The 24627-nt window shown below is 31.9% G+C and overlaps 2 long non-coding RNA genes across 5 annotated transcripts in view; one reads left to right on the top strand and one right to left on the bottom strand.

Moving 5' to 3' along the window:
* Positions 1 to 796: 796 nt before the first annotated feature.
* The window catches only part of LOC127706311 (uncharacterized), a 32280-nt gene continuing 8449 nt past the window's right edge, over positions 797 to 24627 (bottom strand). The window contains exons 5-17 of the long non-coding RNA XR_007984408.1: positions 23289 to 24083; positions 21905 to 22197; positions 19328 to 19594; positions 16680 to 17020; positions 10586 to 11179; positions 9330 to 9994; positions 7962 to 8737; positions 6108 to 7300; positions 4933 to 5761; positions 4656 to 4808; positions 3587 to 3702; positions 3015 to 3102; positions 797 to 2246 (exon numbers count right to left, since the gene is read on the bottom strand). This is a non-coding gene — a long non-coding RNA (uncharacterized LOC127706311). The remainder of the gene's footprint in view (positions 2247 to 3014; positions 3103 to 3586; positions 3703 to 4655; positions 4809 to 4932; positions 5762 to 6107; positions 7301 to 7961; positions 8738 to 9329; positions 9995 to 10585; positions 11180 to 16679; positions 17021 to 19327; positions 19595 to 21904; positions 22198 to 23288; positions 24084 to 24627) is intronic.
* On the top strand, positions 8542 to 16734 carry LOC127706312 (uncharacterized). 4 transcript variants are annotated; one of them, XR_007984409.1, is made up of 5 exons: positions 11650 to 11762; positions 12357 to 12576; positions 13723 to 14153; positions 14747 to 15345; positions 16601 to 16734. It is a non-coding gene; the product is annotated as an uncharacterized LOC127706312 (long non-coding RNA). The 4 variants fall into 4 exon arrangements; XR_007984410.1 differs by lacking the exons at positions 11650 to 11762; positions 16601 to 16734 and adding an exon at positions 8542 to 8660 and having other exon boundaries at positions 14747 to 15561; XR_007984412.1 differs by lacking the exons at positions 11650 to 11762; positions 16601 to 16734 and adding an exon at positions 9846 to 9913 and having other exon boundaries at positions 14747 to 15561.

The raw sequence follows: 24627 nt of genomic DNA, 5'->3' as shown, positions 1-24627 counted from the left end.
AAAGCATTTGTCTAGACCAGGATCGCTAATTTAACTGTTTAAGATACAGTCTAGAACCCGGGTCTAGAACAGCATCTATTCTACATTTTCTTGAGCGTGTCTAGAACAGGGTATGTTTTTAAATATTTCTGTTTAGAACAGGGTATATTTTTCAATGTTTTCTGGTTAGAACAGGGTATGATTTGGCAAGTGCTGTCGGTACAGTTATACCAGGAAGGATAGTCAGTAACCCCACCATACCATATCTCCTTATTTTCATATTAACCAGGAAAACAACATTCAGACAAAGAAAATGAGGTCAAGGTCAGATAAAACCTGCCAGACTGACATGTATACCTTACAATCATTCCATACACCAAATAAAGTTAACTTCTGCTTACAGTATCTGGGAAGTAGATCAAAACATGTGACTTTCACCTTGATCAATGAGACTGAGGTCAGGTGAACCCTGTCTGAAGAACATATAGACATTGCAATGACCCATATCAAATCCTATTACTCATCATTGAGAAATTCAAATAAAAAAAAATCTTTTTTTAAGCAGTTGCTGAACCATGAATATAAAATCAAGGACAACAGACATGTGACAGACAGAAACTTCCAAACATATGGCATCTGTCTGTATTAATGGTATGATTAAATCCTCCAAGCCTATCAATTTCTGAAATATAAAGCTTAATACAAATAGCTTCTGCCACCGCCAGATCCTAATGTCTTGCATTCTGAAGTTTTTGTGGCATGCGAGACAAAAACATTTAATACAAATATCCTTAATAACAGAGAATAACCAGAAAAATTTGCATCACATATTATTTTAATACTGAATGGAATTCAAATGTTAAAAGTTTAAAGAGTTAACAAAGACATTCAAAATCACAATATTGCAGAATTTAAGACACTGTTATACACAGTATAAATATATACCGAGATGATAGGTTTTATCTCAAAACATCTAAAATTGAAAGAATTCTACTTCCATTTAAACATTCAAACTTTAAGGCCATTTAAGATTTCAAAATATACCCACTTTTTACACCACCCTTATGTTTATTATCTAGAACTCTGCAATTTTGTTTTCATATTATTTTTTTTTTTTTTTTTTTTAGAGCTCTAGATAATAAAAATATTGGATGTCTAAGGTTAGAGGTATAAGCAAAGACATTGCAAATCTAAGACACTGTTAAGGTGAAATATACAGAGAAGATAGGTTTTGTGTCCAATATCTAATAATAAAAAAATTCAATTAAACATATTAGCTTCAAAGCCATTTTCAATACCCAAGAAAAATGTACAGCTTGAAAAAAACATTTTTTAAAATAAACTAATGAAAGGAAAAAACTTATCCAACACAAATCATTTACTAATAAATATCTCTTGTATTTAATTTTGTAAATATATTGGGGAGGGGGAGAATTCAAAATATAAAATATATAACCACTTTTTACACCACCCTTAATGTTTATTATCTAGAACTCTATTTACAATTTTTTTTTTTTTTACAGAGCTCTAGATAATAAAAATATTGGATGTCTGAGGTTAGAGGTATAAGCAAAGACAATTAAATTAAGAATATTGCAAATTAATGACACTTTTAGAGTGTAATAAATGAAGAAGAATAGGTTTTGTCACCAAATATCTAAAATCAAAACAATTGTACGTCCAATTAAACATTCTGACTTTAAAGTTTTAAATTTCATAAATACATTGGTGAAAAAAAGAAAAATTTAAAATATGCCCACTTTTTACACCACCCTTAATGTTTATTATCTAGAACTGTTTAAATTTTGTTTTCATATTATTTTTTACATTTTTTTTAAACAGAGCTCTAGATAATAAAAATATCAGATGTCTAAGGTTCAACACAAGCCATGAGTTTGGTTGAAGACAAATTTACCGGTTGTAATAATTGTTCTATTTTTCTCCCCACTCATAATCATAAGTGTTCTCCCTCTCCCACTCTGACCATTCTACATCTTTCTCTCTCTCCCACTGACCATATACAATTATGAAATTTCAGTCATATATTTTCATTGCCAAGAATATTTTGTCTCTGAAGTGTTCATTGTTCAACTATGCTGATAATCTGTTAAGCTTGTTATAAGTTCATCAGTTGAGTCAATCTTTCTCTTTCCTTATTCTATGTGGTCTGTTTTTCTTGTGTATTCCTTTCAGATGTTTCCAAGTTCATCAGTAGATGGTTCCAAGTTCATCAGTTCAAAGTTCATCAGTTCAACTGTTCCTCCTCACTACAAACAACAATTTAATTAGTTAATTCAATAGGATAACAAAAATTTCAAAAGAATATGGGAACAGCACTTGAATTTTGAACAAAAAGGTTTTACAGCAATAATGGAGAGCAGTTCAGTATTATTCTGAAAACTTAATGTAACTACCATAGAAATATTTTCCCCGATTTAGGTCCCTCAAACAGGCTTAGATTAAAAATTCTCAAAACAGCGTCGTTTTGTTCTAATTTCAGATATGAATACAAAAAAGTGAGGTATACGGACAAAAACTAAAACTAACCAAAATACATTGACAATTATTTCATTCTTTTGACGTCTGATAATCTTTTCATAAAATTTTCCTATTTGGTCTCTTTATTTAATACAGCTGATACCTCCAGTTGGAGTCATGTTACCATTATTGCACATATAATGTTCAAGTTGACCATAGGGGTCATCTTGACATTGTTATTAAGTATAAACATTTCAGTTCATAGGTGAATACTCTACAGCAACTGTTATGATGAAGAACAACAATAAAAGTAGTTACTTTAATCAACTGGTTATTTCCAGTACATCATGTTCATAAGTTGACTCATGGAGTGAAACAGTTTTTAAGCAGCTCTGTCACATTGCCAACCGAGAAAGATATATTTGTAAACTTCCACATCATTTGGTCTCTGGTGGCGAGTTGTCTCATCGGCAATCAAACCACATCTTCCTTTTATTAGAACATTGTGACATCAGATGGACAGATAATTAATTCGCTAAGGAAGTAAGAATACCAACCTTGTATGAGGTGAGATCCTGCTCCTATGTTTTACTCCCATCAAATAATTTTGCTGGTATGATACTTGTAGCACGATTTGTCGTACATCTGAAACACAGAAAATATGTCTTAGTATTTTGGATCATCTGCATGAACAATATTTATTTATACTTTATACCTTTAAGAATTTTACAGTATTCTGAAAACATTGAGAATACCCTTACAATATTAAAACAACTTGAGCTTATTATTTGGTCCAATACATCTCACATTTACCCCAGTAGTACTTTTTTATCAATCCGATCAAATTTGCAAAACAGAATGACAGAATTACAAGAAACTACTAGGTATTTTGAAAATTGACTTTTTTTTGTTTTGAATATTATTATTAATCCGATCAAATTTGTAAAACAGATTGACACAATTTCAAGAAATTACTAGGTATTTTGAAAATATTTTTGTTTTGTTTTGAATATTAAAAGCATATGCTGGCTTCTATTAGCGTGTTGTACAATGGTTCCAATTCCATATTAATTCAGGTGATTGTATGCATCACAATCAACCCACAAGATTCTTTAAGGTAAACACTTACCATTAATTTATCAGAATATTCTTCATAAGTCTAATATCAATATTGTGATGGATCCTTGATATGAGATGTCCAGCATAAATTTTAAGAATTTCTCCTTTCAGGTTGAACATTGAAATCTGGAATAAAAATAATTCATTTTTATGAATTGGCAGTCACATACTTCACATAAAATAATCATTTAAATCAAAACTATTTAATTAAGATTTTTGTATGTTTTTTTTTTTAAATTTTATAATAAGAAGATAATCAAACTAATTGATTTCATTTGGTCACTGCTATATAGATTTATCCATTGTCAATCCTACCACATCATCTTAATGTCATAGCTAATATGACATTACTGTTAAATACATTTGTTTTCCCTTTTCTATCAATATTATCTATGGCTGTTATTACCCTCCATCAGTGTTATTCAATAAATGATTGTAACAAGATTCTCATTTTGGAAAGAATTCCCTCAGTTTTAACTTGCAGTAAGATGTATGCTTGGTACAGTTGCTACTTTTAAGCTTTTTTCAAGTGCTCACTTGTATTTTTCTTTCACAATTTGATAAACTATTTCCCCTTGTTAGCATTCAATTATTATTTTTTTACTTTGTAAAAAAGTTCTGGCTGATTTTACAAATAACCAACAAATCAAAATAACATGCTGCCTTACAATAGATTCTAATGAAATATTAAGCTATTATTTTTATAGGCATTTTCAATGTTTTCAACTGAGGAAATATCAATGTCTTCATCTAAGGAAATGAATTGTCAAAAAGTATTTATTGGCAGTTTTGATACAACTTTTCTTTTCGATACTAAGTATCTTATCAAGTCATACAAATTTCATAATTCTTCATGTTCAACAATCAAAAAGAAAACCAGAAAAAATTACAAAACATTATCAAAAATATATTAGCAACTAAAAATTTACCTTCCATAAATTTAAATATTCAAGAAGCATCATAAATCAGGAACAAGAAAATCATAAAATAAATCCACACTAACAGGTTTGGCCTTATAATTCAAAATTTAAATTCTGTGCAAATAATACACTTTTTACAGACTTAAACTATATCAATACCTTGTGTTTTTCTTGAGAAAACGTCAGAATATGTAATGAACTGGAAATCTAATCAACTATGTGTTCTGGATAATTTCATTGCAAAAGGAAACGCTGTCTGTCTTCTGAACACTTCATTGCAACTTAGGAACATCTGTTTGTGCTATAGAACATCTGTCTTCTCTATAGAACATTATGTAGGAACGTGTCTTCACTATAAGACATTATGTAGGAACATGTCTTCACTATAGAACAATATGTAGGAACATGTCTTCTCTATAGAACATTATGTAGGAACATGTCTTCACTATAGAACATTATGTAGGAACATGTCTTCACTATAGAACATTATGTAGGAACATGTCTTCACTATAGAACAATATGTAGGAACGTGTCTTCACTATAGAACATTATGTAGGAACATGTCTTCACTATAGAACATTATGTAGGAATACTTCTTCACTATACAACATTATGTATGAACATGTCTTCACTATACAACATTATGTAGGAACATGTTTTCACTATAGAACATCTGTCTTCATTAATGTTATTATACAAGTACATAATTTTATTTTAATAGCTATTTAACTTTTAGCATGAGTGTGCCAGTTGTCCGACTGTACATAATCCACCAATCTCATAGGAAACCTTTTAGTATTTCTGTCTTTCGTCTCTTTAGATATCATTGAAAACTTTTGTTGGATCTTTCTCGATATAAAAAAGTCAGTTTCTACACAGAGCTATATTCTATTGTCCTCAATTGCCATGACAATCATTGAAGACTGAATATAGACATCTCAAATAAACACAGTTCTAAAGTTTCACAATTTTCGAAGACTTCACAATAAACATTTTTACAAATTATACAGTGCACTATTCATAATAATAAACAAAATTTTAAATATGCCTGCTTTTTACAACATCCTCAATGTTTATTATCTAGAACTCTGTTTACAAACAATTTTGTTTTCATATTATTTTTTGGTATTTTCTTTTTTTTACAGAGCTCTAAATAATAAAAATATCAGATTTTAAAGGTTAGAGGCAAAGACATTCTAAATCAGAATATTGCAAAATTTAAATGTTAGTTGATTTTCTCAATTTGTTGAAGTCCATACAGTAACCTATTTGACATCAACATCATTTGGTCTCTGCCAACTGAGAGGAGGATATGTGATATCTTTAGAAGACTTTAAGGTGGGGGTCATAAAAAATAATACAATAATCCCACCTTTTACACCACCCTCAATGTTTATTATCTAGAACTCTGTTTACAAACTGTTTTGTTTTCATATCATTTTTTGGTATTTTCATTTTTTATATTTTTTTTTTATATTTTTTTACAGAGCTCTAGATAATAAAAATATCAGATGTTTAAGGTTACAGGTATTAACAAAGTCATTCTAATTCAGAATATTGCAAAATTTTAATGTTGGTTGATTTTCTCATTGTTGAAGTCCATACAGTAACCTATTTTACATCAACATCATTTGGTCTCTGTATGTAGGATAGTAATGTCTCACATCTCTTCTTTTCATAACAAATCAATTTGTAGGTTCTATAAAGTGGGCCGATGATGAAGGTAAGGGAAATTTTGACTGCCAACTGAGAGGAGGATATGTTGGCCAGAAATTAAGCCTTGCAACAGGCCACCTACTGACCCCTCAAAGACTTGTGGCAAGGGTTCTTTAACATGCAGAGTGGCACTGTCCCTACACATAGGAACTATATACTTTTTAAATTGCCATTCCAATTTTTTGTTTGTTTTAAAAATGATAATTTTAGAAGACTTTAAGGCAGGGTCATAAAAAATATTACAATAATCCCACCTTTTACACCACCCTCAATGTTTATTATCTAGAACTCTCTTTACAAACAGTTTTGTTTTCATATCATTTTTTGGTATTTTCATTTTTTATATTTTTTTTTTATATTTTTTTACAGAGCTCTAGATAATAAAAATATCAGATGTTTAAGGTAACAGGTATTAACAAAGTCATTTTAATTCAGAATATTGCAAAATTTTAATGTTAGTTGATTTTCTCAATTTGTTGAAGTCCATACAGTAACCTATTTTACATCAACATCATTTGGTCTCTGTAGGATAGTTGTCTGGCATCTCTTCATTTCATAACAAATCAATTTGTAGGTTCTATAAAGTGGGCCGATGACGAAGGTAAGGGAAATTTTGACTGCCAACTGAGAGGAGGATATGTTGGCCAGAAATTAAGCCTTGCAACAGGCCACCTACTGACCCCTCAAAGACTTGTGGCAAGGGTTCTTTAACATGCAGAGTGGCACTGTCCCTACACATAGGAACTATATACTTTTTAAATTGCCATTCCAATTTTTTGTTTGTTTTAAAAATGATAACTTTAGAAGACTTTAAGGCGGGGGTCATAAAAAATATTACAATAATCCCACCTTTTACACCACCCTCAATGTTTATTATCTAGAACTCTGTTAACAAACAGTTTTGTTTTCATATCATTTTTTGGTATTTTCATTTTTTATATTTTTTTTTTATATTTTTTTACAGAGCTCTAGATAATAAAAATATCAGATGTTTAAGGTTACAGGTATTAACAAAGTCATTCTAATTCAGAATATTGCAAAATTTTAATGTTAGTTGATTTTCTCATTGTTGAAGTCCATACAGTAACCTATTTTACATCAACATCATTTGGTCTCTGTAGGATAGTTGTCTCGCATCTCTTCATTTCATAACAAATCAATTTGTAGGTTCTATCAAGTGGGCCGATGACGAAGGTAAGGGAAATTTTGACTGCCAACTGAGAAGACGATATGTTGGCCAGAAATTAAGCCTTGCAACAGGCCACCTACTGACCCTCAAAGACTTGTGGCAAGGGTTCTTTAACATGCAGAGTGGCACTGTCCCTACACATAGGAACTATATACTTTTTAAATTGCCATTCCAATTTTTTGTTTGTTTTAAAAATGATAACTTTAGAAGACTTTAAGGCGGAGGTCATAAAAAATATTACAATAATCCCACCTTTTACACCACCCTCAATGTTTATTATCTAGAACTCTCTTTACAAACAGTTTTGTTTTCATATCATTTTTTGGTATTTTCATTTTTTATATTTTTTTTTTATATTTTTTTACAGAGTTTTGTTTTCATATCATTTTTTGGTATTTTCATTTTTTATATTTTTTTTTTATATTTTTTTACAGAGCTCTAGATAATAAAAATATCAGATGTTTAAGGTTACAGGTATTAACAAAGTCATTCTAATTCAGAATATTGCAAAATTTTAATGTTAGTTGATTTTCTCAATTTGTTGAAGTCCATACAGTAACCTATTTTACATCAACATCATTTGGTCTCTGTAGGATAGTTGTCTGGCATCTCTTCATTTCATAACAAATCAATTTGTAGGTTCTATAAAGTGGGCCGATGACGAAGGTAAGGGAAATTTTGACTGCCAACTGAGAGGAGGATATGTTGGCCAGAAATTAAGCCTTGCAACAGGCCACCTACTGACCCCTCAAAGACTTGTGGCAAGGGTTCTTTAACATGCAGAGTGGCACTGTCCCTACACATAGGAACTATATACTTTTTAAATTGCCATTCCAATTTTTTGTTTGTTTTAAAAATGATAACTTTAGAAGACTTTAAGGCGGGGGTCATAAAAAATATTACAATAATCCCACCTTTTACACCACCCTCAATGTTTATTATCTAGAACTCTGTTAACAAACAGTTTTGTTTTCATATCATTTTTTGGTATTTTCATTTTTTATATTTTTTTTTTATATTTTTTTACAGAGCTCTAGATAATAAAAATATCAGATGTTTAAGGTTACAGGTATTAACAAAGTCATTCTAATTCAGAATATTGCAAAATTTTAATGTTAGTTGATTTTCTCATTGTTGAAGTCCATACAGTAACCTATTTTACATCAACATCATTTGGTCTCTGTAGGATAGTTGTCTCGCATCTCTTCATTTCATAACAAATCAATTTGTAGGTTCTATAAAGTGGGCCGATGACGAAGGTAAGGGAAATTTTGACTGCCAACTGAGAAGATATGTTGGCCAGAAATTAAGCCTTGCAACAGGCCACCTACTGACCCTCAAAGACTTGTGGCAAGGGTTCTTTAACATGCAGAGTGGCACTGTCCCTACACATAGGAACTATATACTTTTTAAATTGCCATTCCAATTTTTTGTTTGTTTTAAAAATGATAATTTTAGAAGACTTTAAGGCGGGGTCATAAAAAATATTACAATAATCCCACCTTTTACACCACCCTCAATGTTTATTATCTAGAACTCTCTTTACAAACAGTTTTGTTTTCATATCATTTTTTGGTATTTTCATTTTTTATATTTTTTTTTTATATTTTTTTACAGAGCTCTAGATAATAAAAATATCAGATGTTTAAGGTTACAGGTATTAACAAAGTCGTTCTAATTCAGAATATTGCAAAATTTTAATGTTAGTTGATTTTCTCAATTTGTTGAAGTCCATACAGTAACCTATTTTACATCAACATCATTTGGTCTCTGTAGGATAGTTGTCTGGCATCTCTTCATTTCATAACAAATCAATTTGTAGGTTCTATAAAGTGGGCCGATGACGAAGGTAAGGGAAATTTTGACTGCCAACTGAGAAGACGATATGTTGGCCACAAATTAAGCCTTGCAACAGGCCACCTACTGACCCTCAAAGACTTGTGGCAAGGGTTCTTTAACATGCAGAGTGGCACTGTCCCTACACATAGGAACTATATACTTTTTAAATTGCCATTCCAATTTTTTGTTTGTTTTAAAAATGATAACTTTAGAAGACTTTAAGGCGGAGGTCATAAAAAATATTACAATAATCCCACCTTTTACACCACCCTCAATGTTTATTATCTAGAACTCTCTTTACAAACAGTTTTGTTTTCATATCATTTTTTGGTATTTTCATTTTTTATATTTTTTTTTTATATTTTTTTACAGAGTTTTGTTTTCATATCATTTTTTGGTATTTTCATTTTTTATATTTTTTTTTTATATTTTTTTACAGAGCTCTAGATAATAAAAATATCAGATGTTTAAGGTTACAGGTATTAACAAAGTCATTCTAATTCAGAATATTGCAAAATTTTAATGTTAGTTGATTTTCTCAATTTGTTGAAGTCCATACAGTAACCTATTTTACATCAACATCATTTGGTCTCTGTAGGACAGTAATGTCTCACATCTCTTCTTTTCATAACAAATCAATTTGTAGGTTCTATAAAGTGGGCCGATGATGAAGGTAAGGGAAATTTTGACTCCCAACTGAGAGAACGATATGTTGGGCAGAAATTAAGCCTTGCAACAGGCCACCTACTGACCCCTCAAAGACTTGTGGCAAGGGTTCTTTAACATGCAGAGTGGCACTGTCCCTACACATAGGAACTATATACTTTTTAAATTGCCATTCCAATTTTTTGTTTGTTTTAAAAATGATAACTTTAGAAGACTTTAAGGCGGGGGTCATAAAAAATATTACAATAATCCCACCTTTTACACCACCCTCAATGTTTATTATCTAGAACTCTGTTAACAAACAGTTTTGTTTTCATATCATTTTTTGGTATTTTCATTTTTTATATTTTTTTTTTATATTTTTTTACAGAGCTCTAGATAATAAAAATATCAGATGTTTAAGGTTACAGGTATTAACAAAGTCATTCTAATTCAGAATATTGCAAAATTTTAATGTTAGTTGATTTTCTCATTGTTGAAGTCCATACAGTAACCTATTTTACATCAACATCATTTGGTCTCTGTAGGATAGTTGTCTCGCATCTCTTCATTTCATAACAAATCAATTTGTAGGTTCTATAAAGTGGGCCGATGACGAAGGTAAGGGAAATTTTGACTGCCAACTGAGAAGACGATATGTTGGCCAGAAATTAAGCCTTGCAACAGGCCACCTACTGACCCTCAAAGACTTGTGGCAAGGGTTCTTTAACATGCAGAGTGGCACTGTCCCTACACATAGGAACTATATACTTTTTAAATTGCCATTCCAATTTTTTTTTTGTTTTAAAAATGATAATTTTAGAAGACTTTAAGGCGGGGTCATAAAAAATATTACAATAATCCCACCTTTTACACCACCCTCAATGTTTATTATCTAGAACTCTCTTTACAAACAGTTTTGTTTTCATATCATTTTTTGGTATTTTCATTTTTTATATTTTTTTTTTATATTTTTTTACAGAGCTCTAGATAATAAAAATATCAGATGTTTAAGGTTACAGGTATTAACAAAGTCGTTCTAATTCAGAATATTGCAAAATTTTAATGTTAGTTGATTTTCTCAATTTGTTGAAGTCCATACAGTAACCTATTTTACATCAACATCATTTGGTCTCTGTAGGATAGTTGTCTGGCATCTCTTCATTTCATAACAAATCAATTTGTAGGTTCTATAAAGTGGGCCGATGACGAAGGTAAGGGAAATTTTGACTGCCAACTGAGAAGACGATATGTTGGCCAGAAATTAAGCCTTGCAACAGGCCACCTACTGACCCTCAAAGACTTGTGGCAAGAATTCTTTAACATGCAGAGTGGCACTGTCCCTACACATAGGAACTATATACTTTTTAAATTGCCATTCCAATTTTTTGTTTGTTTTAAAAATGATAATTTTAGAAGACTTTAAGGCGGAGGTCATAAAAAATATTACAATAATCCCACCTTTTACACCACCCTCAATGTTTATTATCTAGAACTCTCTTTACAAACAGTTTTGTTTTCATATCATTTTTTGGTATTTTCATTTTTTATATTTTTCTTTTATATTTTTTTACAGAGTTTTGTTTTCATATCATTTTTTGGTATTTTCATTTTTTATATTTTTTTTTTATATTTTTTTACAGAGCTCTAGATAATAAAAATATCAGATGTTTAAGGTTACAGGTATTAACAAAGTCATTCTAATTCAGAATATTGCAAAATTTTAATGTTAGTTGATTTTCTCAATTTGTTGAAGTCCATACAGTAACCTATTTTACATCAACATCATTTGGTCTCTGTAGGACAGTAATGTCTCACATCTCTTCTTTTCATAACAAATCAATTTGTAGGTTCTATAAAGTGGGCCGATGATGAAGGTAAGGGAAATTTTGACTCCCAACTGAGAGAACGATATGTTGGGCAGAAATTAAGCCTTGCAACAGGCCACCTACTGACCCCTCAAAGACTTGTGGCAAGGGTTCTTTAACATGCAGAGTGGCACTGTCCCTACACATAGGAACTATATACTTTTTAAATTGCCATTCCAATTTTTTGTTTGTTTTAAAAATGATAATTTTAGAAGACTTTAAGGCGGGGTCATAAAAAATATTACAATAATCCCACCTTTTACACCACCCTCAATGTTTATTATCTAGAACTCTCTTTACAAACAGTTTTGTTTTCATATCATTTTTTGGTATTTTCATTTTTTATATTTTTTTTTTATATTTTTTTACAGAGCTCTAGATAATAAAAATATCAGATGTTTAAGGTTACAGGTATTAACAAAGTCGTTCTAATTCAGAATATTGCAAAATTTTAATGTTAGTTGATTTTCTCAATTTGTTGAAGTCCATACAGTAACCTATTTTACATCAACATCATTTGGTCTCTGTAGGATAGTTGTCTGGCATCTCTTCATTTCATAACAAATCAATTTGTAGGTTCTATAAAGTGGGCCGATGACGAAGGTAAGGGAAATTTTGACTGCCAACTGAGAGGAGGATATGTTGGCCAGAAATTAAGCCTTGCAACAGGCCACCTACTGACCCCTCAAAGACTTGTGGCAAGGGTTCTTTAACATGCAGAGTGGCACTGTCCCTACACATAGGAACTATATACTTTTTAAATTGCCATTCCAATTTTTTGTTTGTTTTAAAAATGATAACTTTAGAAGACTTTAAGGCGGGGGTCATAAAAAATCTAGAACTCTGTTAACAAACAGTTTTGTTTTCATATCATTTTTTGGTATTTTCATTTTTTATATTTTTTTTTTATATTTTTTTACAGAGCTCTAGATAATAAAAATATCAGATGTTTAAGGTTACAGGTATTAACAAAGTCGTTCTAATTCAGAATATTGCAAAATTTTAATGTTAGTTGATTTTCTCATTGTTGAAGTCCATACAGTAACCTATTTTACATCAACATCATTTGGTCTCTGTATGTAGGATAGTAATGTCTCACATCTCTTTTTTTCATAACAAATCAATTTGTAGGTTCTATAAAGTGGGCCGATGATGAAGGTAAGGGAAATTTTGACTCCCAACTGAGAGGATATGTTGGCCAGAAATTAAGCCTTGCAACAGGCCACCTACTGACCCCTCAAAGACTTGTGGCAAGAATTCTTTAACATGCAGAGTGGCACTGTCCCTACACATAGGAACTATATACTTTTTAAATTGCCATTCCAATTTTTTGTTTGTTTTAAAAATGATAATTTTAGAAGACTTTAAGGCGGGGTCATAAAAAATATTACAATAATCCCACCTTTTACACCACCCTCAATGTTTATTATCTAGAACTCTGTTTACAAACAGTTTTGTTTTCATATCATTTTTTGGTATTTTCATTTTTTATATTTTTTTTTTTTATTTTTTTACAGAGCTCTAGATAATAAAAATATCAGATGTTTAAGGTTACAGGTATTAACAAAGTCGTTCTAATTCAGAATATTGCAAAATTTTAATGTTAGTTGATTTTCTCAATTTGTTGAAGTCCATACAGTAACCTATTTTACATCAACATCATTTGGTCTCTGTAGGATAGTTGTCTGGCATCTCTTCATTTCATAACAAATCAATTTGTAGGTTTTATAAAGTGGGCCGATGACGAAGGTAAGGGAAATTTTGACTGCCAACTGAGAAGACGATATGTTGGCCAGAAATTAAGCCTTGCAACAGGCCACCTACTGACCCCTCAAAGACTTGTGGCAAGGGTTCTTTAACATGCAGAGTGGTACTGTCCCTACACATAGGAACTATATACTTTTTAAATTGCCATTCCAATTTTTTGTTTGTTTTAAAAATGATAACTTTAGAAGACTTTAAGGCGGAGGTCATAAAAAATATTACAATAATCCCACCTTTTACACCACCCTCAATGTTTATTATCTAGAACTCTCTTTACAAACAGTTTTGTTTTCATATCATTTTTTGGTATTTTCATTTTTTATATTTTTTTTTTATATTTTTTTACAGAGTTTTGTTTTCATATCATTTTTTGGTATTTTCATTTTTTATATTTTTTTACAGAGCTCTAGATAATAAAAATATCAGATGTTTAAGGTTACAGGTATTAACAAAGTCATTCTAATTCAGAATATTGCAAAATTTTAATGTTAGTTGATTTTCTCAATTTGTTGAAGTCCATACAGTAACCTATTTTACATCAACATCATTTGGTCTCTGTAGGACAGTAATGTCTCACATCTCTTCTTTTCATAACAAATCAATTTGTAGGTTCTATAAAGTGGGCCGATGATGAAGGTAAGGGAAATTTTGACTCCCAACTGAGAGAACGATATGTTGGGCAGAAATTAAGCCTTGCAACAGGCCACCTACTGACCCCTCAAAGACTTGTGGCAAGGGTTCTTTAACATGCAGAGTGGCACTGTCCCTACACATAGGAACTATATACTTTTTAAATTACCATTCCAATTTTTTGTTTGTTTTAAAAATGATAACTTTAGAAGACTTTAAGGCGGGGGTCATAAAAAATATTACAATAATCCCACCTTTTACACCACCCTCAATGTTTATTATCTAGAACTCTGTTAACAAACAGTTTTGTTTTCATATCATTTTTTGGTATTTTCATTTTTTATATTTTTTTTTTATATTTTTTTACAGAGCTCTAGATAATAAAAATATCAGATGTTTAAGGTTACAGGTATTAACAAAGTCATTCTAATTCAGAATATTGCAAAATTTTAATGTTAGTTGATTTTCTCATTGTTGAAGTCCATACAGTAACCTATTTTACATCAACATCATTTGGTCTCTGTAGGATAGTTGTCTGGCATCTCTTCATTTCATAACAAATCAATTTGTAGGTTCTATAAAGTGGGCCGATGACGAAGGTAAGGGAAATTTTGACTGCCAACTGAGAGGAGGATATGTTGGCCAGAAATTAAGCCTTGCAACAGGCCACCTACTGACCCCTCAAAGACTTGTGGCAAGGGTTCTTTAACATGCAGAGTGGCACTGTCCCTACACATAGGAACTATATACTTTTTAAATTGCCATTCCAATTTTTTGTTTGTTTTAAAAATGATAACTTTAGAAGACTTTAAGGCGGGGGTCATAAAAAATATTACAATAATCCCACCTTTTACACCACCCTCAATGTTTATTATCTAGAACTCTGTTAACAAACAGTTTTGTTTTCATATCATTTTTTGGTATTTTCATTTTTTATATTTTTTTTTTATATTTTTTTACAGAGCTCTAGATAATAAAAATATCAGATGTTTAAGGTTACAGGTATTAACAAAGTCATTCTAATTCAGAATATTGCAAAATTTTAATGTTAGTTGATTTTCTCATTGTTGAAGTCCATACAGTAACCTATTTTACATCAACATCATTTGGTCTCTGTATGTAGGATAGTAATGTCTCACATCTCTTCTTTTCATAACAAATCAATTTGTAGGTTCTATAAAGTGGGCCGATGATGAAGGTAAGGGAAATTTTGACTGCCAACTGAGAGGATATGTTGGCCAGAAATTAAGCCTTGCAACAGGCCACCTACTGACCCCTCAAAGACTTGTGGCAAGAATTCTTTAACATGCAGAGTGGCACTGTCCCTACACATAGGAACTATATACTTTTTAAATTGCCATTCCAATTTTTTGTTTGTTTTAAAAATGATAATTTTAGAAGACTTTAAGGCGGGGTCATAAAAAATATTACAATAATCCCACCTTTTACACCACCCTCAATGTTTATTATCTAGAACTCTGTTTACAAACAGTTTTGTTTTCATATCATTTTTTGGTATTTTCATTTTTTATATATTTTTTTTTAATTTTTTTACAGAGCTCTAGATAATAAAAATATCAGATGTTTAAGGTTACAGGTATTAACAAAGTCGTTCTAATTCAGAATATTGCAAAATTTTAATGTTAGTTGATTTTCTCAATTTGTTGAAGTCCATACAGTAACCTTTTTTACATCAACATCATTTGGTCTCTGTAGGATAGTTGTCTGGCATCTCTTCATTTCATAACAAATCAATTTGTAGGTTTTATAAAGTGGGCCGATGACGAAGGTAAGGGAAATTTTGACTGCCAACTGAGAGGAGGATATGTTGGCCAGAAATTAAGCCTTGCAACAGGCCACCTACTGACCCCTCAAAGACTTGTGGCAAGGGTTCTTTAACATGCAGAGTGGCACTGTCCCTACACATAGGAACTATATACTTTTTAAATTGCCATTCCAATTTTTTGTTTGTTTTAAAAATGATAACTTTAGAAGACTTTAAGGCGGGGGTCATAAAAAATATTACAATAATCCCACCTTTTACACCACCCTCAATGTTTATTATCTAGAACTCTGTTTACAAACAGTTTTGTTTTCATATCATTTTTTGGTATTTTCATTTTTTATATTTTTTTTTTATATTTTTTTACAGAGTTTTGTTTTCATATCATTTTTTGGTATTTTCATTTTTTATATTTTTTTTTTATATTTTTTTACAGAGCTCTAGATAATAAAAATATCAGATGTTTAAGGTTACAGGTATTAACAAAGTCATTCTAATTCAGAATATTGCAAAATTTTAATGTTAGTTGATTTTCTCAATTTGTTGAAGTCCATACAGTAACTTATTTTACATCAACATCATTTGGTCTCTGTAGGACAGTAATGTCTCACATCTCTCCTTTTCATAACAAATCAATTTGTAGGTTCTATAAAGTGGGCCGATGATGAAGGTAAGGGAAATTTTGACTCCCAACTGAGAGGACGATATGTTGGGCAGAAATTAAGCCTTGCAACAGGCCACCTACTGACCCCTCAAAGACTTGTGGCAAGGGTTCTTTAACATGCAGAGTGGCACTGTCCCTACACATAGAAACTATACTTTCTAAATTGCCATTCCAATTTTTGTTTGTTTTAAACATGATAACTTTAGAAGACTTTAATTGATTGTTGTTGATTGTTGGTTGCTTAACATCCAGTGGCAAATATTTCATACATATTCAGGACAAGAACAAGTTAACAATAAGTACAATAGGTAGGTTCTGTAATAGGGGCTTCCTGGATTAAGGTCAGAGAAATTTAGACTGCCACGGGAAATGAAGTTATATTGGATAGGAACAGAAATTTAGATTTGCAACAGGTCACCTACGGACCTCAAAGAGTTGTTGCAAGGGTTCTTAACGTGCAAAGAGTGAGGCACTCTCTTTACATGAGGCATAGGATTTAAAGTCCTCATTCTTACCGGACGTGGCTGTAAATTTGAATATCCCGCACAGCCAAAAGGACGCCCCACTTTAGCAAGGGTTTTACTGCCGGTCGGAGGAAGACCAATGGTGACCATACTTCTATTCCCCAGTCACCCTTGGGGGTTAGAAGACTTTAAGGCGGGGGTCATAAAAAATATTACAATAATCCCACCTTTTACACCACCCTCAATGTTTATTATCTAGAACTCTGTTTACAAACAGTTTTGTTTTCATATCATTTTTTGGTATTTTCATTTTTTATATTTTTTTTTTATATTTTTTTACAGAGTTTTGTTTTCATATCATTTTTTGGTATTTTCATTTTTTATATTTTTTTTTTATATTTTTTTACAGAGCTCTAGATAATATCATTCTAATTCAGAATATTGCAAAATTTTAATGTTAGTTGATTTTCTCAATTTGTTGAAGTCCATACAGTAACCTATTTTACATCAACATCATTTGGTCTCTGTAGGACAGTAATGCCTCACATCTCTTCTTTTCATAACAAATCAATTTGTAGGTTCTATAAAGTGGGCCGATGATGAAGGTAAGGGAAATTTTGACTGCCAACTGAGAGGAGGATATGTTGGACAGAAATTAAGCCTTGCAACAGGCCACCTACTGACCCCTCAAAGACTTGTGGCAAGGGTTCTTTAACATGCAGAGTGGCACTGTCCCTACACATAGGAACTATATACTTTTTAAATTGCCATTCCAATTTTTTGTTTGTTTTAAAAATGATAATTTTAGAAGACTTTAAGGCGGTGTCATAAAAAATATTACAATAATCCCACCTTTTACACCACTCTCAATGTTTATTATCTAGAACTCTCTTTACAAACAGTTTTGTTTTCATATCATTTTTTGGTATTTTCATTTTTTATATTTTTTTTTTATATTTTTTTACAGAGCTCTTGATTATAAAAATATCAAATGTTTAAGGTTACAGGTATTAACAAAGTCATTCTAATTCAGAATATTGCAAAATTTTAATGTTAGTTGATTTTCTCAATTTGTTGAAGTCCATACAGTAACCTATTTTACATCAACATCATTTGGTCTCTGTAGGACAGTAATGTCTCACATCTCTTCTTTTCAGAACAAATCAATTTGTAGGTTCTATAAAGTGGGCCGATGATGAAGGTAAGGGAAATTTTGACTGCCAACTGAGAGGAGGATATGTTGGACAGAAATTAAGCCTTGCAACAGGCCACCTACTGACCCCTCAAAGACTTGTGGCAAGGGTTCTTTAACATGCAGAGTGGCACTGTCCCTACACATAGGAACTATATACTTTTTAAATTGCCATTCCAATTTTTTGTTTGTTTTAAAAATGATAATTTTAGAAGACTTTAAGGCGGGGTCATAAAAAATATTACAATAATCCCACCTTTTACACCACCCTCAATGTTTATTATCTAGAACTCTCTTTACAAACAGTTTTGTTTTCATATCATTTTTTGGTATTTTCATTTTTTATATTTTTTTTTTATATTTTTTTACAGAGTTTTGTTTTCATATCATTTTTTGGTATTTTCATTTTTTATATTTTTTTACAGAGCTCTTGATAATAAAAATATCAGATGTTTAAGGTTACAGGTATTAACAAAGTCATTCTAATTCAGAATATTGCAAAATTTTAATGTTGGTTGATTTTCTCATTGTTGAAGTCCATACAGTAACCTTTTTTACATCAACATCATTTGGTCTCTGTAGGATAGTAATGTCTCACATCTCTTCTTTTCATAACAAATCAATTTGTAGGTTCTATAAAGTGGGCCGATGATGAAGGTAAGGGAAATTTTGACTCCCAACTGAGAAGACGATATGTTGGGCAGAAATTAAGCCTTGCAACAGGCCACCTACTGACCCCTCAAAGACTTGTGGCAAGGGTTCTTTAACATGCAGAGTGGCACTGTCCCTACACAAAGAAACTATACTTTCTAAATTGCCATTCCAATTTTTGTTTGTTTTAAACATGATAACTTTAGAAGACTTTAATTGATTGTTGTTGATTGTTGGTTGCTTAACATCCAGTGGCAAATATTTCATACATATTCAGGACAAGAACAAGTTAACAATAAGTACAATAGGTAGGTTCTATAATAGGGGCTTCCTGGATTAAGGTCAGAGAAATTTAGACTGCCACGGGAAATGAAGTTATATTGGATAGGAACAGAAATTTAGATTTGCAACAGGTCACCTACGGACCCCTCAAAGAGTTGTTGCAAGGGTTCTTAACGTGCAAAGAGCGAGGCACTCTCTTTACATGAGGCATAGGATTTAAAGTCCTCATTCTTACCGGACGTGGCTGTAAATTTGAATATCCCTCACAGCCAAACGGACGCCCCACTTTAGCAAGGGTTTTACTGCCGGTCGGAGGAAGACCAATGGTGACCATACTTCTATTCCCCAGTCACCCTTGGGGGTTAGAAGACTTTAAGGCGGGGGTCATAAAAAATATTACAATAATCCCACCTTTTACACCACCCTCGATGTTTATTATCTAGAACTCTCTTTACAAACAGTTTTGTTTTTGGTATTTTCATTTTTTATATTTTTTTTTTATATTTTTTTACAGAGTTTTGTTTTCATATCATTTTTTGGTATTTTCATTTTTTATATTTTTTTTTTATATTTTTTTACAGAGCTCTTGATTATAAAAATATCAGATGTTTAAGGTTACAGGTATTAACAAAGTCATTCTAATTCAGAATATTGCAAAATTTTAATGTTAGTTGATTTTCTCAATTTGTTGAAGTCCATACAGTAACCTATTTTACATCAACATCATTTGGTCTCTGTAGGACAGTAATGTCTCACATCTCTTCTTTTCATAACAAATCAATTTGTAGGTTCTATAAAGTGGGCCGATGATGAAGGTAAGGGAAATTTTGACTCCCAACTGAGAGGACGATATGTTGGGCAGAAATTAAGCCTTGCAACAGGCCACCTACTGACCCCTCAAAGACTTGTGGCAAGGGTTCTTTAACATGCAGAGTGGCACTGTCCCTACACATAGAAACTATACTTTCTAAATTGCCATTCCAATTTTTGTTTGTTTTAAACATGATAACTTTAGAAGACTTTAATTGATTGTTGTTGATTGTTGGTTGCTTAACATCCAGTGGCAAATATTTCATACATATTCAGGACAAGAACAAGTTAACAATAAGTACAATAGGTAGGTTCTGTAATAGGGGCTTCCTGGATTAAGGTCAGAGAAATTTAGACTGCCACGGGAAATGAAGTTATATTGGATAGGAACAGAAATTTAGATTTGCAACAGGTCACCTACGGACCTCAAAGAGTTGTTGCAAGGGTTCTTAACGTGCAAAGAGTGAGGCACTCTCTTTACATGAGGCATAGGATTTAAAGTCCTCATTCTTACCGGACGTGGCTGTAAATTTGAATATCCCGCACAGCCAAAAGGACGCCCCACTTTAGCAAGGGTTTTACTGCCGGTCGGAGGAAGACCAATGGTGACCATACTTCTATTCCCCAGTCACCCTTGGGGGTTAGAAGACTTTAAGGCGGGGGTCATAAAAAATATTACAATAATCCCACCTTTTACACCACCCTCAATGTTTATTATCTAGAACTCTGTTTACAAACAGTTTTGTTTTCATATCATTTTTTGGTATTTTCATTTTTTATATTTTTTTTTTATATTTTTTTACAGAGTTTTGTTTTCATATCATTTTTTGGTATTTTCATTTTTTATATTTTTTTTTTATATTTTTTTACAGAGCTCTAGATAATATCATTCTAATTCAGAATATTGCAAAATTTTAATGTTAGTTGATTTTCTCAATTTGTTGAAGTCCATACAGTAACCTATTTTACATCAACATCATTTGGTCTCTGTAGGACAGTAATGCCTCACATCTCTTCTTTTCATAACAAATCAATTTGTAGGTTCTATAAAGTGGGCCGATGATGAAGGTAAGGGAAATTTTGACTGCCAACTGAGAGGAGGATATGTTGGACAGAAATTAAGCCTTGCAACAGGCCACCTACTGACCCCTCAAAGACTTGTGGCAAGGGTTCTTTAACATGCAGAGTGGCACTGTCCCTACACATAGGAACTATATACTTTTTAAATTGCCATTCCAATTTTTTGTTTGTTTTAAAAATGATAATTTTAGAAGACTTTAAGGCGGTGTCATAAAAAATATTACAATAATCCCACCTTTTACACCACTCTCAATGTTTATTATCTAGAACTCTCTTTACAAACAGTTTTGTTTTCATATCATTTTTTGGTATTTTCATTTTTTATATTTTTTTTTTATATTTTTTTACAGAGCTCTTGATTATAAAAATATCAAATGTTTAAGGTTACAGGTATTAACAAAGTCATTCTAATTCAGAATATTGCAAAATTTTAATGTTAGTTGATTTTCTCAATTTGTTGAAGTCCATACAGTAACCTATTTTACATCAACATCATTTGGTCTCTGTAGGACAGTAATGTCTCACATCTCTTCTTTTCAGAACAAATCAATTTGTAGGTTCTATAAAGTGGGCCGATGATGAAGGTAAGGGAAATTTTGACTGCCAACTGAGAGGAGGATATGTTGGACAGAAATTAAGCCTTGCAACAGGCCACCTACTGACCCCTCAAAGACTTGTGGCAAGGGTTCTTTAACATGCAGAGTGGCACTGTCCCTACACATAGGAACTATATACTTTTTAAATTGCCATTCCAATTTTTTGTTTGTTTTAAAAATGATAATTTTAGAAGACTTTAAGGCGGGGTCATAAAAAATATTACAATAATCCCACCTTTTACACCACCCTCAATGTTTATTATCTAGAACTCTCTTTACAAACAGTTTTGTTTTCATATCATTTTTTGGTATTTTCATTTTTTATATTTTTTTTTTATATTTTTTTACAGAGTTTTGTTTTCATATCATTTTTTGGTATTTTCATTTTTTATATTTTTTTACAGAGCTCTTGATAATAAAAATATCAGATGTTTAAGGTTACAGGTATTAACAAAGTCATTCTAATTCAGAATATTGCAAAATTTTAATGTTGGTTGATTTTCTCATTGTTGAAGTCCATACAGTAACCTTTTTTACATCAACATCATTTGGTCTCTGTAGGATAGTAATGTCTCACATCTCTTCTTTTCATAACAAATCAATTTGTAGGTTCTATAAAGTGGGCCGATGATGAAGGTAAGGGAAATTTTGACTCCCAACTGAGAAGACGATATGTTGGGCAGAAATTAAGCCTTGCAACAGGCCACCTACTGACCCCTCAAAGACTTGTGGCAAGGGTTCTTTAACATGCAGAGTGGCACTGTCCCTACACAAAGAAACTATACTTTCTAAATTGCCATTCCAATTTTTGTTTGTTTTAAACATGATAACTTTAGAAGACTTTAATTGATTGTTGTTGATTGTTGGTTGCTTAACATCCAGTGGCAAATATTTCATACATATTCAGGACAAGAACAAGTTAACAATAAGTACAATAGGTAGGTTCTATAATAGGGGCTTCCTGGATTAAGGTCAGAGAAATTTAGACTGCCACGGGAAATGAAGTTATATTGGATAGGAACAGAAATTTAGATTTGCAACAGGTCACCTACGGACCCCTCAAAGAGTTGTTGCAAGGGTTCTTAACGTGCAAAGAGCGAGGCACTCTCTTTACATGAGGCATAGGATTTAAAGTCCTCATTCTTACCGGACGTGGCTGTAAATTTGAATATCCCTCACAGCCAAACGGACGCCCCACTTTAGCAAGGGTTTTACTGCCGGTCGGAGGAAGACCAATGGTGACCATACTTCTATTCCCCAGTCACCCTTGGGGGTTAGAAGACTTTAAGGCGGGGGTCATAAAAAATATTACAATAATCCCACCTTTTACACCACCCTCGATGTTTATTATCTAGAACTCTCTTTACAAACAGTTTTGTTTTTGGTATTTTCATTTTTTATATTTTTTTTTTATATTTTTTTACAGAGTTTTGTTTTCATATCATTTTTTGGTATTTTCATTTTTTATATTTTTTTTTTATATTTTTTTACAGAGCTCTTGATTATAAAAATATCAGATGTTTAAGGTTACAGGTATTAACAAAGTCATTCTAATTCAGAATATTGCAAAATTTTAATGTTAGTTGATTTTCTCAATTTGTTGAAGTCCATACAGTAACCTATTTTACATCAACATCATTTGGTCTCTGTAGGACAGTAATGTCTCACATCTCTTCTTTTCATAACAAATCAATTTGTAGGTTCTATAAAGTGGGCCGATGATGAAGGTAAGGGAAATTTTGACTGCCAACTGAGAGAAGGATATGTTGGACAGAAATTAAGCCTTGCAACAGGCCACCTACTGACCCCTCAAAGACTTGTGGCAAGGGTTCTTTAACATGCAGAGTGGCACTGTCCCTACACATAGAAACTATTCTTTCTAAATTGCCATTCCAATTTTTGTTTGTTTTAAACATGATAACTTTAGAAGACTTTAATTGATTGTTGTTGATAGTTGGTTGCTTAACATCCAGTGGCAAATATTTCATACATATTCAGGACAAGAACAAGTTAACAATAAGTACAATAGGTAGGTTCTGTAATAGGGGCTTCCTGGATTAAGGTCAGAGAAATTTAGACTGCCACGGGAAATGAAGTTATATTGGATAGGAACAGAAATTTAGATTTGCAACAGGTCACCTACGGACCCCTCAAAGAGTTGTTGCAAGGGTTCTTAACGTGCAAAGAGCGAGGCACTCTCTTTACATGAGGCATAGGATTTAAAGTCCTCATTCTTACCGGACGTGGCTGTAAATTTGAATATCCCGCACAGCCAAACGGACGCCCCACTTTAGCAAGGGTTTTACTGCCGGTCGGAGGAAGACCAATGGTGACCATACTTCTATTCCCCAGTCACCCTTGGGGGTTAGAAGACTTTAAGGCGGGGGTCATAAAAAATATTACAATAATCCCACCTTTTACACCACCCTCAATGTTTATTATCTAGAACTCTCTTTACAAACAGTTTTGTTTTCATATCATTTCTTGGTATTTTCATTTTTTATATTTTTTTTTTATATTTTTTTACAGAGTTTTGTTTTCATATCATTTTTTGGTATTTTCATTTTTTATATTTTTTTTTTATATTTTTTTACAGAGCTCTAGATAATATCATTCTAATTCAGAATATTGCAAAATTTTAATGTTAGTTGATTTTCTCAATTTGTTGAAGTCCATACAGTAACCTATTTTACATCAACATCATTTGGTCTCTGTAGGACAGTAATGTCTCACATCTCTTCTTTTCATAACAAATCAATTTGTAGGTTCTATAAAGTGGGCCGATGATGAAGGTAAGGGAAATTTTGACTGCCAACTGAGAGGAGGATATGTTGGACAGAAATTAAGCCTTGCAACAGGCCACCTACTGACCCCTCAAAGACTTGTGGCAAGGGTTCTTTAACATGCAGAGTGGCACTGTCCCTACACATAGGAACTATATACTTTTTAAATTGCCAT

This window comes from Mytilus californianus, unplaced genomic scaffold, assembly GCF_021869535.1.
Source record: "Mytilus californianus isolate M0D057914Y unplaced genomic scaffold, xbMytCali1.0.p SCAF_6, whole genome shotgun sequence".
In the NCBI taxonomy this organism is placed as follows: domain Eukaryota; kingdom Metazoa; phylum Mollusca; class Bivalvia; order Mytilida; family Mytilidae; genus Mytilus; species Mytilus californianus.
This window is presented reverse-complemented; position numbering and strand designations above follow the sequence as displayed.